Raw genomic sequence first — 12381 nt, 5'->3', positions numbered from 1 at the left:
ACCTTGTGTTGGTGGTGAGCTGCCTCTTTGAACTGTTGCTGTCCATATAATGCAGGTACATGACACTGAAAAGGAAGACCCAGGATTAATTGAGATTCAATTTCTAGGTTGTAGTCCTTTAAGGAGCATAAGGTCATAAGAATTCCGATCAGGAGTAGGCCATTCAGTCCCTAAAGTCTACTTTGGTATTCAGTCCAATTGTAGCTGATCAAATTGTGGCCGTAACTCCAATTTCTTGGCTACCCTCCCTGCCTTTTGGCTCCATGGTTCATCAAAAACATGTTTTACTCCTTCTTTATTACGTTCAACAGTTCAGCCATCACTGCTCTTAGTGAGAAAGAATTTCAAAGTCTATGAACTCTTGGAGGAAATAGCCAATATTCGTTTGACCCACAACTAATCTTTACAAGTATTGCATGCATTTTCTTTCAATCTTTGATCTTTTGTAGTTAACCATCAATAGCGTATCCTTATAATTTTTCTTCCTCATATATTTTGATACATATTTTGATCGCAATGACATATTTCCTTAAATATTTGCTACATTTTCTCAACTGTCTACATTTAACTGCTTCCCACTTTCACTTTAGCCAACTTTATTATCATACCTTGCTTTTATTTAAGCTTAAGACACTGATCATAGACCTATGTTTCTTACTCTCAGGCAGAATGTGAAATTCTATTGTGTTATAATGATTACTGCCTGGAGGTCTTTTATTATGATATCATTAATTAATCCAGTCTCATTTGACATGATCAGGATCAAAATAGCTTGCTCCCTGATTGACTCTAAAACCTACTCATCTAAGAAATTGACTGAACTCTATGGCCTCTTCTTCCTGATTATTTTTGCCAATTTGATTTGTTCACTTTATGTGAAGTTGAAAATTGCCCATGATTATTGCAGTACACTTTCAGCAGGCCCCTAATTATTTATTCATGTTTGCTCTGCCCTATAATCCAATTAATGTTCAGGGATCAAAGAATATTTCCACAAGTAACATTCTTTTGCTATATCTTAATATCCGTAAATTAATTCTCTGTCTTGCTCTTTTTTTAGAGTAGATTATTTAGTGTGCCCTTCAGCCCAACAAGTCCACACCGACCCGCCGAAGCGCAACCCACCCAGACCCATTCTCCTACATTTACACCTAACGCTATGGGCAATTTAGCATGGCCAATTCACCGAACCTGCAAAGTTTTGGACTGTGGGAGGAAACTGGAGCACCCGGAGGAAATCCACGCAGACATGCGGAGAATGTGCAAACAGTCAGTCGCCTGAGGCAGTAATTGAACCCGGGTCTCTGGCACCGTGAGGCAGCAGTGCTCACCACTGTGCCACTGTACCGCCCAGATTCTGATCATGGTAATCTCATATGACTGTAGCAATCTTATCCACTAAAACAGAGGTACCACATCAGCTTTTCCTTTCTTCCCATCCTTCCAAAATACTGTCAAATGTGTATGAATATTCCAATCTGATCACCATGAAACCATTTCTCTGAAATGGCTAACAGATCATATTTATTTCTTTCCATTTATGCTATTAGTTCATGATTTTTTTGTTATGAGTACTCCAGATAAGTTCAAAGCTTTAACTATGTCCTTTTATTGTTTATCTGACCTTATCTGTTGGTATATTCTTATGCTTGTACTTTGTGCTTGGTTGTTACAACCCATATACAGCCTTATTTTCTTGTCTTTTCTAACTTAGTTAAAAGTTACATAACACCAGGTTATAGTCCAACAGGGGTTTATTTGGAAGTACAAGCTTTCAGAGTGCTGCTCCTTCTTCAGGTAGCTACGTGATGAAGGGACAGTGCTCCGAAAGCTTGTACTTCCAAATAAACCTGCTGGATTATAACATGGTGTTGTGTGATTTTTAACTTTGTCCACCCCAGTCTAACCCTAGTACCTCTACATCATGGCTACCTTTCTAACTTAGCAAATCTTACCTCAATTAATCAACCTCCTTAAGAAACAGCCAGGGAGGTTGGTGGAAGTGACGTCGGAATCACGTGAGTGGTGCTGGTGAAAACCAAATCAGAATTGTCCGTGATGAACTTTGCGAGACTGTAATTGATCCAATCCTCAATTTTGGACAGGTGGTCAGATGGAATTGGATGGTGGCAATGCATAGGAAGACTTAAATGTTAGTTATTTATTCATGTAAGATAACTAGTTAATGGATTATATTTCTGAGAACATACAATGAGGGTGGCTGGATCTGGCTTTCTGTGGCAGTTACCTGCCCGTATATGGAAGCAGCTAGTCAGTCGCATGACTTGCTTCACTACTGCAGCTTCTGGGCAATGAGGACCACGGTGTCCCACATATTTATCTGCTGCTGCTGTTGTCTTCTTTTCATGTGGTCAAATTCTCTGATTGCCAACACTCAGAGACAGAAGGTGAAGCAGGAAGCAGGCATTGCAAAAGAATTGCAAAAGTTGGTGAGAAAAGCTGGAATCTTGGAGGTAATGAAAAGGGCAGGGAGTAGGAACTATGTGAGATATTTTGGTTGTGCTGAAGCAGGTAAGAACAAATGAAAGGGTTTAATGCAGATGGGCTGTGCAAAAGATGCAAAAAAAATTTGAATGCATAAGGTATGCAAAGAGAAAGGACAATAAAATAGAACTTCACTCAAACAGGTTATCAATGACTATTAAAATTCTGATAAATTATGGCAAAATTACCAAACAACTGTCATAATAGAAAGTACCTACCTTATAAGAGACCATGCCTGGCCTTGTTTTCAATGAGTCTGTGCAGGTAAACTCCTTGTGAGTCAGCCTCTTCAACATGACTCCAGCTTCCTGCTCAGATGAGTAAGTTCTCTGCTCAGGATGCCTTCACCCATGTTAGCAGAGGCTTTTTGATGTTGGGATAAGCAGACATTCTCATTCTCTTCCTTGGAGTATATCTCTGCTTTTTAAACTATTCCAAAATTTTCTCCTTGGCTTTCAAAATAATGGACAAACTTTTGCAATTCTTTTGCAATGCCTGCTTCCTGCTTCACCTTCTGTCTCTGAGTGTTGGCAATCAGAGAATTTGACCACATGAAAAGAAGACAACAGCAGCAGCAGATAAATATGTGGGACACCGTGGTCCTCATTGCCCAGAAGCTGCAGTAGTGAAGCAAGTCATGCGACTGACTAGCTGCTTCCATATACGGGCAGGTAACTGCCACAGAAAGCCAGATCCAGCCACCCTCATTGTATGTTGGAGAGGCAGTGAGACAGGGTGTGCCAGGAAGCACCCAGACAGAGGAGGAACAACACAGAGGCCCCTCAAAAATACTCAAGATAGTCAAAAGGTGGTCAGCACCTCCACCCACCTAACCCTCTGATCCCTGGAACCTGAAGTCAGAAAAGGTCCACTTGCCTCTGGCCAGAAGGCCCTCAGCATGTCTGGTCAATTCAATGCTCCCAAGGTCCCAAAACCTCCAAGGTCAACAGGCTATATTGTCAGGCAGGCTTCCTCCACCTAAGCTGCTGAAGCTGGGACAACATGGAGACAGAGTTAGAGAGAGAAAACAAAATCCCTTTAATGGCTTAGGTGATATTGCATCGTATAACAAGTCTTGCATTTGCATACAATTTTATTGGTTTTGTAATACATCTGTTTTGATTGTGTGTGTAGATCTAAATATAACTGTGCCAGTATAATGCCTGACTTCATGTCCATACAGGATGTACCATAGACCAGTATCTGTGTTGAGAGGCTGCTGTAGTAAGTGGAAGCATGAGGAAGAAGATGTATACAGAGCAATGGTTCCTGCTGACACCATTGGTCCTATCCTACAACATCCCTGTTCTTTTCAGCCTGTAATCAGACGTGTTTCATTCGGAATGAGGTTAGACTGATTTGCTTGTAGTTTCCTGGTTTATGTCTTCCAAATTCTTGTATAACAGTTTCATAATGGCTGTCCCCGAGATCGCTGGTATTTCTGTGGCCAAAGAGGAATATTGCCAGGGCCCCATTTTCTCCCTTGCCTTTCCCAACAGCTTGGGACACATCTCATTCAGCCCTGGAGGTTTATATACTTTTAAATCTACCAAATCACTCAAAAGACAATAGACAATAGACAGTAGGTGCAGGAGTAGGCCATTCTGCCCTTCGAGCCTGCACCACCATTCAATATGATCATGGCTGATCATCCTTAACCGGTATCCTGTTCCTGCCTTATCTCCATAACCCTTGATTCCACTAGCCTTGAGAGCGCTATCCAACTCTTTCTTAAATGAACCCAGAGACTGGGCCTCCACTGCCCTTGGGGCAGAGCATTCCACACAGCCACCACTCTCTGGGTGAAGATGTTTCTCCTCATCTCTGTCCTAAATGGTCTACCCTGTATTTTTAAGCTGTGTCCTCTGGTTCGGCACTCACCCATCAGGGGAAGCATGTTTCCTGCCTCCAGAGTGTCCAATCCTTTAATAATCTTATATGTCTCAATCAGATCCCCTCTCAGTTTTCTAAACTCAAGGGTATACAAGCCCAGTCGCTCCAGTCTTTCAGCGTAAGGTAGTCCCGCAATTCCAGGAGTTGACCTCGTGAACCTACGCTGCACTCCCTCAATAGCCAGAATGTCTTTCCTCAAATTTGGAGACTAGAACTGCACACAATACTCCAGGTGTGGTCTCACCAGGACCCTGTACAGCTGCAGAAGAACCTCTTTGCTTCGACACTCAATCCCTCTTGTTATGAAGGCCAGCATGCTATTAGCCTTCTTCACTACCTGCTGTACCTGCATGCTTACCTTCATTAACTGGTGTACAAGAACACCCAGATCTCTCTGTACTGCCCCTTTACCTAAATTAATTCCATTTAGGTAGTAATCTGCCTTCCTGTTCTTGCCACCAAAGTGGATAACCATACATTTATCCACATTAAACCGCATCTGTCATGCATCTGACCACACACCTAACCTGTCTAGGGCACCCTGTAATCTCCTAACATCCTCCTCACATTTCACCCTGCCGCCCAGCTTAGTATCATCAGCAAATTTGCTAGTGTCATTGATAATACCATCTTCTATATCAATATATATTGTAAAAAGCTGCGGTCCCAGTACTGATCCCTGCAGTACCCCACTGGTCACTGCCTGCCATTCTGAAATGGAGCCCTTTATCACTACTCTTTGTTTCCTATCAGCCAACCAACTTTCAATCCAAGTTAGTACTTTTCCCCCAATACCATGCGCCCTAATTTTGCTCACTAACCTCCTATGTGGGACTTTATCAAAAGCTTTCTGAAAATCCAGGTACGCTACATCTACTGGATCTCCCTCGTCCATCTTCAGAGTTACATCCTCAAAAAATTCCAGAAGATTAGTCAAACATGCTATCCCCTTCATAAATCCATGCTGACTCTGACCTATCCTGTTACTACTATCCAGATGCGTCGTAATTTCATCCTTTATAATAGACTCCAGCATCTTTCCCACCACTGAGATCAGACTAACTGGTCTATAATGTCCTGCTTTCTCTCTCCCTTCTTTCTTAAAAAGTGTTACAACATTAGCCACCCTCCAATCTGCAGGAACTGATCCCGAATCTATTGAACTCTGGAAAATAATCACCAACGCATCCACGATTTCTCAAGCCACCTCCTTCAGTACCCTGGGATGTAGACCATCAGGCCCCAGGGACTTATCAACCTTCAGACTTAACAGTCTCTCCAACACCAATTCCTGGCAAACATAAATTCCCTTAAGTTCAGGTACTTCAGCCACTGTTACCTCAGGGAGATTGCTTGTGTCTTCCCCAGTGAACACAGATTTGAAGTACCAATTCAATTCTTCTGCCCTTTCTTTGTTCCCCGTAATATATTCCGCTGTTTCTGTCTTCAAGGGCCCAATTTTAGTCAGAGTCTCCTCTCTGTCAATGCTAACTTCTTTCATTATATCACAGTCTTTATCTCTGATTTCTATATCCATGTTGTCCCTCACATTAGTAAACAACAAAATTAAAGTTTCCATTGAGAATCCTGCTTATGTCCTCCAGCTCCATGTATAAGTTACCACTGTGCTGTTTAATGGGACCTACTTTGCCCTAGTTAGCCTTTTACCCTTAAGGAACTTGTAAAACTAAGTTAGGATTTTCCTTTTTTAACCTGCCATTATCCTTTCATGCACCCTTTTTGCCCTCCTAATTTCCTGTTTGAATTCTCTCTTGCACACTCTACACTGCTGTAGGTTTTCTGATGTTTTGAGCTCTCAGTTCCTGCCATTAGCCCCCTTTTTTCTCTTTATTGAAGCTTGTATTTCCCTTGACATCCAGGTGCACGAGATTTGTTGGTTCCACTGTTATCTTTGTTGGATTTAGGGAGGGAAAACAAAATATTTTCAGGGCACTTTAGTGGCATGGGTGACATTTACTGTATGGAAAGTCTCTCATTTATATACATTTTATCGGTTTAGTAATACATCTGTTTGTTTGAGGGTGTAGCTGTAAATGTAACTATGTCAGCATTATGCTTAACTTCATATTCATTCAAGATGTACCATTGGACATGCCTGGTACTCTTTCTCTTTCCTCCTTCAATGTTCCCCATTTCTCTGACACAAATTTACCTAAAAATATTTGGTCCCAGTCCACTCTGTTTAGAGGGATATATCAGATCTTATTGAAACCAGCTTTCCTTCAGTTCAGAACTTTGATTTCAGGCCTCTTCAAGTCTCTAACCTTTCTTATTTATTGTGGTAACTGAAGTTTCTGATCCCCGAGACCAATCTTGTACGCTTCTTCTGTACTTTCTCCGATGCATTTATATCTGTTCTAAAATGAGCCGCCCAGATCTATACACAATGCTCCAACTGAGGTATGCCTTATACAAGTCCAACATCACCACCTTGTCCTTGTATTCTATTCCCCATTAATAAAGCCCAGGATTCTGTATAGAGTCATAGAATCATAGAGACGTACAGCATGGAAACAAACCCTTTGGTCCAACTCGTCCATGCCAATCAGATATACTAACCTAATTTAGTCCCATTTGCCAGCATTTGGTCTATATCCCTCTAAACACTTCCTATTCATATACCCATCCAGATGCCTTTTAAATGCTGTAATTGTACCAGCCTCCACCACATCCTCCAACAGCTCATTTCATACACGTACTGCCCTCTGTGTGAAAAAGTTACCCCTTAGGTCTCTTTTAAACCTTTGTCCTCTCATCCTAAACCTATACCCTCTAGTTTTGGACTCCCCCCATCCCAGGTAAAAGACTTTGCTTATTAACTCCTCTCTCCATCTCTCCTATTATGATGAATGACGTATATAAACACACCAGGATTCCTCTACTCCTACTTTCTTACTTTATAAATTGATTATTTTGAAATAATTAAATCTTGCTGATTTTTATCTGCCATCCACAGGCTTGCCTATCCTTTCCATTAGGATATTAGTCACAGTTTTTCTTTTCATGGAATGTGGGTGTTGCTGGCTGGGCCAGCATTTATAGTCTGCTCCTGGTTGTCCTTGAGAAGGTGGTAGTGAGCTGCTGCCTTGAACCACTGCGGCCCAAGTGCTGTAGGTAGACCCACAATTCCCTTAGGGAGTGAATTCTAGGCCTTTTACCCTGACACCCTGAAGGAACAGCAATACATTTCCAAGTCAGAATAGGGAGTGCCCTGGAGGGGAACTTGAAGGTGGTGCTGTTCCCATGTATCTGCTGCCCTTGTCCTTTTAGGTGGAAATGGTTGTAGGTTTGGAATGTGTTGACTGAGTATCTTTGGTGAATTTCTGCAGTGCATCTTGTAGATAGTGTATATATACTGCTGCTACTGAGCATCAATGGTGGAGGGAGTGGACGTTTGTCTATATGGTGCCAATCAAGCAGTTTGCTTTGTCCTGGATGGTGTCAAGCTTCCTGTCTGTTGTTGGTTCTGAATACATTCAAGCAAGTGGGGTGTATTCCGTCACACTCATTACTTGTGCCTGTAGCTGGTGAACTGGCTTTGGGGAGTCAGAAGTTGAGTTAGTCGCTGCAGTATTCCTAGACTCTGACCCCTGCTCTTGTAACCATTTGTATTTATAAAGTGAGTCAAGTTGAATTCAGATCAAGTGAAGGAACATTCTATTCTTGATCCATTAGTCTTGATCTATTCCACAACTGTACATGCTGTGTTATCTACAAGCTGCCCTAAGACAATATACTAAGATTACTTTGACAGCATTCTCAACTTACCTTTTTAAAAATTTATTCACAGAATGTGGTATCTCTGACTAGACCACTATTTATTGCCCATCCCTAATTGCCCAGAGGGCAATTAAGAGTCAATCACATCGCTGTGGGTCTGGAGTCACATATACAGCAGATCAGGAAAGGATGGTAGATTTCCTTCCATAAAGGGCATTAGTGAACCAAATGGGTTTTCCAACAATCGACAGTCATAGAATCCCAATAGAATCATAAAATTCCTACAGTGTGGAAACAAGCCCTTCAGCCCAACATGTCCAAACAGTAACCAACCCAGACACATTCCCCTACCCTATTATCCTATACCTTCCCCTGACAGATGTACCTAATCTATACATCCTGAATACTCTGGGCAATTTAGCACAGCCAATTCACCTAACATGCACATCATTGGATTGTGGGAGGAAACTCATGCAGACATGGGGAGAATGTGCAAACTCCACACAAACACTTGCCCGAGGCTGGAATCGAGCCCGGGTCCCTGGCACTGAGACAGCAGTGCTAACCACTGACCCACCATGCCGCCCCAATTAGTCAGCATTAGATCTTTAATTCCAGATTCTTTATTGAATTTAAATTCCACCATCTGCCATGGTAGGATTTTAATTCGGGTCCCCAGAACATTAGCTGAGTTTCTGGATTAATAGTGAAGCATGCTGAGCAGAAGAGAACACAGTATTACTGAGTGAATGAAGTAACATATTTGGGTGGTTGCATTACCGAAACACTACTAAGGTTGTGTCTCCCATCCATCATCCACCTCTAACCAAAACGAAAGGTTTTGTGCACTGGATTGGTAAGGAACTAATTTTTTTTCCTGTATTTTTCTACAGTCTCTTTGCGAATTTAGAATAGTTGTGTGTGTCTCCTGCAAAATGTGGGAGGTGAGGGTCACCATTAGTGTCCCGCTGACTTCACCTGCATGAAGTGCACTCAACTCCAGCTCCTTGAACCACTTTAGGGAACTAGAGCTCGATGAACTTTGGATCATTCGGGAGGCAGAGAGGGTTATTGAGAGGAGTTACATGGAGGTTGTCACATCTCAGGTACAAGAAAAAGGCCGATGGGTTACAATCAGGGGATGGAAAGGGAACAGGCAGGCAGTGCAGGGATTCCCTGTGGCTGTTCCCCTCAATAACAAATATACCATTTTGGATACTGTTGGGGGGGATGACTTACCAGAGATAAACTATGGGATACAGGTCTCTGGCACAGAGTCTGTCCCTGTTGCTCAGAAGGGAAGAGGGAAGAGGAGCAGAGCATTAGTCATTGGGGAACTCCATAGTTTGGGGGACAGATAGGGGGTTCTGAGGTAACAAAAGAGACTCATGGTTGGTGTGTTGCCTCGTGATGTCTTGGATCATGCTTTCAGGATCCTTGAGGTGGAGGGGGAGCAGCCCCAAGTCGTGGTCCACATAGTTCCCAATGACATAGGTAGGAAAAGGGATGGGATTTAAGGCAGAAATTCAGGAAGCTGGGTGGAAGCTTAGTGCTAGAACAAACAGAGTTGTCATCTCTGGTTTGTTGCCTGTGCCACATGCTAGCGACATGAGGAATAGGGAGAGACAGGAGTTGAACACATGACTACAGGGATGGTGCAGGAGGGAGGGTTTCAGATACCAAGATAATTGGGGCTCATTCTGGGGTGGGTGGCACCTCTACAAACAGGGTGATCTACACCTGAACAAGAGGATGCAAATCCTAGGGGAGAAGTTTGTTAATACTCTTCCGGATTCAACAGGAGGTTGGGAGCCCAAGTTGTAGTTCCAGTGTCCAGGAGGTTGAGAGCAGTGAGGTCAGAAATAAGGTTGTAAGGTCACAAGAGTTCACTAGCAAGCAGGAAGGTGGTTTGAAGTGTGTCTACTTCAACGAAAGGAGCATCTGGAATAAGGTGGGTGAACTTGCAGCATGGGTTGGTACCTGGGGCTTCGATATTGTAGCCATTTCAAAGACATGGGTAGACCAGGGATAGGAATAGTTGTTGCAGGTTCCAGGATTTAGGTGTTTCAGTAAGAACAGAGAAGATGGTAAAAGAGGGGGAGGTGTGGCATTGTTAGTCAAGGACAGTATAATGGTGGCAGAAAGGACGTTTGAGAACTTGTCTACTGAGATAGTAGGAGCTGAGATTAGAAATAAGAAAGGAGAAGTCACCCTATTGGGAGTTTTCCAAGGCCTTCAAATAGTTCGAGATGTAGAGGCAAGGATAACAAAGATGATTCTGGACAGGTGCGAAAGTAACAGGGTAGATGTTATGGGGGGCTTTAACTTTCTAGATATTGACTGGAAAAACTATAATTTGAGTACTTTAGGTGGGTCAGGTTTTTTTCAATGTGTGCAGAGCGGTTTCCTGACACAGCATGTAGACAGGCCAACAAGGGGCGAGGCCGCATTGGATTTGGTACTGGGTGATGAGCCCGGCTAGGTGTTAGATTTGAAGGTAGGTGAGCACTTTGGTGATAGTGACCACAATTCAGTTATGCTTACTTTTGTGATGGAAAAGGATAGGTATTTACAACAGGGCAAGAATTATTGCTAGGGGAAAGGCAATTACGTTGCAATTAGGCAAGATTTAGGATGCATAGGATAGGGAAGGAAACTGCAGGGGATGGGGACAAATGAAATGTGGAGCTTATTCAAGGAACAGCTACTGCGTGTCCTTGATTTAGTATGTACCTGTGAGTCAGGGAGGAAGTGGATGAACAAGGAAGCCGTAGCTTACTAAAGAAGTTGAATCTCTTCTCGAAGAGGAAGAAGAAGGCTGATGTTAGGATGAGACATGAAGGCTCAGTTAGAGCGCTTGAATGTTACAAGTTAGCCAGGAAAGACCGAAAGAGAGAGCTAAAAAGAGCCAGGAGGGGGCATGAAAAGTCATTGGCAGATAGTATCAAGGAAAATCCTGAAGTTTTCTATAGGAATATCAGGAATAAAAGAATGACTAGAGAAAGATTAGGGCTAATCAAGGATAGTAGTGGAAGTTGTGTGTGGAGTCCAAGGAGACAGGGGAAGCAATAAATGAATATTTTTCATCAGTATTTACACTGGAAAGAGACAATGTTATTGAGGAGAATACTCAGATACAGGCTACTAGACTAGACAGGATTGAGGTTCACAAGGAGGAGGTGTTAGCAATTCTGAAAAGTGTGAAAATAGACAAGTACCCTGGACCAGATGGGATTTATTGTAGGATTCTCTGGGAAGCCGGGGGGAGATTGTCGAGCCTTTGGCTTTGATCTTTATGTCATCATTGTCTACAGCTATAGTGCTAGAAGACTGGAGGATAGCAAATGTTGTCCCCTTGTTCAAGAAGGGGTGTAGAGACAACCCTGGTTATTATAGGCCAATGGGCCTTAATTCAGTTGTGAGTAAAGTGTTGGAAAAGGTACTCCATGGTAAGCTATTGCACAAAATGTGGAGGCATAGGATTGAGGGTGATTTAGTGGTTTGGATCAGAAATTGACTAGCTGAAAGAAGGTAGAGGGTGGTACTTGATGGGGAAATGTTCATCCTGGAGTTTAGTGGTGTACTACAAGAATCTATTTTGAGGCCACTGCTGTTTGTCATTTCTGTAAGTGACCTAGATGAGGGCATAGAAGGAGGGGTTAGTAAATTTGCGGGTGACACTAAGTTCAGTGGAGTTGTGGATCGTGCAGAAGGATGTTGTAGGTTACAGAGGGACATGGATAAGCTGCAGAGCTGGGCTGAGAGGTGGCAAATGGAGTTTAATGCAGAAAAGTGTGAAGTGGTTCATTTTGGAAGGAGCAACAGGAATAAAGAGTATTGGATTAATGGTAAGATTCTTTGTATTGTGGATGAGCAGAAAGATCTTGATGTACATAGATCCCTGAAAGTTGCCATCCAGGTTGGTAAGATTGTTAAGAAGGTGCACTATGTGTTAGGTTTTATTAGTAGAGGGACTGAGTTTCAGAGCCATAAAGTCATGCTGCAGCTGTACAAAATTCTGGTGCAGCTGCACTGGGAGTATTGCATACAGTTCTGATCACCGCATTAAAGGAAGGATTAGACTAGATTAGATTAGATTACTTACAGTGTGGAAACAGGCCCTTCGGCCCAACAAGTCCACACCGACCCGCCGAAGCGCAACCCACCCATACCCCTACATTTACCCCTTACCTAACACTACGGGCAATTTAGCATGGCCAATTCACCTGACCTGCACATCAT

The sequence above is a fragment of the Hemiscyllium ocellatum genome, chromosome 21 (assembly GCF_020745735.1).
Source record: "Hemiscyllium ocellatum isolate sHemOce1 chromosome 21, sHemOce1.pat.X.cur, whole genome shotgun sequence".
Taxonomy (NCBI): domain Eukaryota; kingdom Metazoa; phylum Chordata; class Chondrichthyes; order Orectolobiformes; family Hemiscylliidae; genus Hemiscyllium; species Hemiscyllium ocellatum.
This window is presented reverse-complemented; position numbering follows the sequence as displayed.